The sequence below is a fragment of the Canis aureus genome, chromosome 17 (genome assembly GCF_053574225.1).
Source record: "Canis aureus isolate CA01 chromosome 17, VMU_Caureus_v.1.0, whole genome shotgun sequence".
Lineage (NCBI taxonomy): Eukaryota > Metazoa > Chordata > Mammalia > Carnivora > Canidae > Canis > Canis aureus.
Window position 1 is genome coordinate 32,811,336 of NC_135627.1, and position 3,364 is coordinate 32,814,699.

The following is a 3,364-nucleotide window of genomic DNA, read 5'->3' on the forward strand; positions in this document are numbered from 1 at the left end:
TAAAGGAGCCCTCTGATAATGCTTTTTCTAGTGACAAATCAAAGCTAAATAGGATACATGGAACTACAAGTTAGTAATTAAAATTCAGAAATACTTAAGAAGCATTAAAACCAGTAGAAATAAAAATAAACTTTACAATAAAAAAATTCATGGAATAGGAAATATTAAGTGGAATTTGAAGTAAATATGCCAAAGATAATAAATACCAGGGGAACACGTTATAAAAGCGGTATTACAAGGATTGATAGGCAAGCAATATTACAAGGATTGGTAGGAATGTGGTTTTAGACCACAGAATCACTCTTTCAGAATAGTGATTGGGAGACTCAGGTACATAGATACATCATTTATTAAACCATTTTTCTCCAGTAAGCATATCTTGAAATGTAAATTAATATACATGTATTTAATGATTCATTTAAGTTATAAAATAAAATGTAACTACAGTTATTATGTAGCCTATCAAGTACATTGAAACCCTTTTAGTTCTGTGAATTTGTCATTTGCTCTCCAGGGACTTAGGTTTTTATTTATTTCATGCCATAATATTACTAAATATGTATCCATCACATTATTTTACCACATAGTATGTTACATGGCAATGATGGCTTGTTCATTCTATGGCTTTCTTGAGTGTAATCAATAGCTTAAAATTTTCAAGATCTCCCACTAGAACCTTGAGTGTAAGATGATCTGGCCATTCTGTATGTTATAAAAAAATCTTTTAAGTTGATGATTGATGTCAGAAAAAGTGCTTAAAATTATAACATATAATGCCTAATAGAAACAGATCGGGATCCCTGTGTGGCGCAGCGGTTTAGCGCCTGTCTTTGGCCCAGGGTGCGATCCTGGAGACCCGGGATCGAATCCCACATCGGGCTCCCGGTGCATGGAGCCTGCTTCTCCCTCTGCCTATGTCTCTGCCTCTCTCTCTCTCTCACTGTGTGCTTATCATAAATAAATAAAATAAAAATTTTAAAAAAATAAAAAAAAAGAGACAGATCACTTTTATTTTGGTCTTATTACTCGAAAATAGGAAAAATATTGAAAATAATAATCATTGGAGTGATGGTGAGAAATTATGAGATATAGAAAGTCAATAACCAACTAATCGGTTTCTGTGAAGATGCATAATCCAATGTAGTGAGTGCCCATTAAAAGATTCACTTGATGAACTAGAATCTGAGCCAAATTGAACCACGCTGAAGTAGCATCTTTTAAATAAAAAAATACGAAGTTTGTAATACTGATTTCTGATTTACATTACCTTCAGTTCAATATGTATTAAGTTTTTACTAAATGCCCGGAATTCTGCTGACACAAAACAGAAAGGAATTCTAGAATCAGTGGGTCTCTGTATGGTAAGGTCTGTTAACTCTCCCACCTTAATTTATTGCATCATACCCTCTCTCAAAGCATACACATTCCCTGAGATCAGAGTTACATACGAATATACAAAACTGAGATGGCTTGGAGCTTGCCAAAAGATACAAAACGAGTTATGCAAATAGTATACAATCTGTAACAGAGAATTTATATGAAGTTATTAGAAAAATATTGATGTGATTTAAAGATGCCCTGAATAAGAAAAATAAGTCAATTCTCCTCCAACTCCCATTTTCTTTTGAATGAGCTTTAGTCTTTGTATTTAGCACTTAGGTATTAGTAAGGTCAGACATTAATGAATACTCCAGATTTTCTTTTTCAAGAAATAAAACATATCTGTAATGAATTTAATGCTTATAGTCATTTAGAAGGTACCTATTAGCACTGTGTGACCATTTAGTTTACTTAATAGGAACCTGTATTTTTTAATTTCTTTAGAAAAATAGAAAGTGCTTTTATCTATCATACTATGACATTCATGGGTGATGGGTGTGTGTGGGGGGGGGTGGGGAGAGAGAGAAAGACTATTTGAGTACATAATGGAGTACCTGAATCCAGGTATTCAGAAGGGAGCTGATTAAGTAAAGAGTATCTCTCAAGTAAATAACAACCAATTTGACTTAGTCACCCTTCAGTTAATATTATCTTATATCATTTTTAAATTTTCCCTTTCATTATTAGGATTCAAGAGGTCCCCAAATGATGGTAACTTTTTTTTTTTTTTTTTTTTGAGAACCATTCCAACAGAATCAGGTTGTTGCCATTCTCATTATTGATGATCCAATTCTTAGACATGATTCTGATCTTATAAAAACCAACACACTAAAATAAAAAATCTAGACATCTGGTAACTAAAGGCAATCCATTTCTCTACTTGTCAGGCCCTATTATCTCTTTTCTCAGCAGCCCTATTTTGTAGGTCTGTTTTCAGCAAAGAACAATGTACCTCTCAGGGTACATGACACGCTCAATCTAGGAAAGTAACATCCTGTTTAAAATATATTAAAAGACTTGGGTTTTGCTTTATTACAGACTGTAGAATGCTACGCTTGGTTACATCTTCTGTCTAAATCCCACAGGTTAAGAGGAGCTCAATGGAAACCCGTAGCCTTGTGAAAGAATCATTCCCCAGATATTGACAGAAACCATCTCAGGGACCTGTCCTCTTTGGGAAGTCTTGCTTCTTTGGGACTTGTTCCAGTAACCCATTCAAAATAAGAGGTTTATTATATACAATGCACTGGCATACTGTGTGTTGTCCATTAGGACATTTATAGCTCTGCGGGATTTTTTGTTTCCTTTTTTTAAATGTAATTTTAGTTTTATAGTATTCTCTCTTATTATACCCTTTTTCCTCATGAGTCCTTCATTTAATGTACAGCTTAAGCTTATGGCGCTTCCTAATTTTTATGGAACAGTATTTATGGAAATTGAATAACATCTACTTAAAAAAGTTTGTGCTAAGTCTCCAACGTATATGTATGATGAAAATATCCTTTCCAGTGTTGGATAGGACACCAGTTAGTTCTCAAGCTGCAGTTGAAGAAACAACTTTTATCTGTTCCCTACTGCTATTCACTTAGTCTTAAAAACAACCAAGCCATAATTTTATTATGTCCATGCAAAATCAAACATTTTATTGCCTCAACATTACTGTTAGGTACCAATCAGTTATTCGTACTCTGGGCTAAGTAGAGCATTCCAGTTACATTTGCAAGATGGTATATTTGCATGTCCTCCAGAAATGGAAGTGGTAGTGTTGGCCCTTTGTTCCTATGCTGTGGGCTAAAACCAAACTGGAGACAGGAACTGCAAGAACTCTTGGTGGCAGCCTGAGATGTGTGAGGAGAAGAGCTATGTATTTAAAGTACACAATTTAAAGCACATAATTGTTGGCTTCAGGCACCACCGAAAATAAATTTCCCAAATGGCGATCAAAAGTCAGTATAATTGAGGGATGGGGAAAATTATCAGAGGG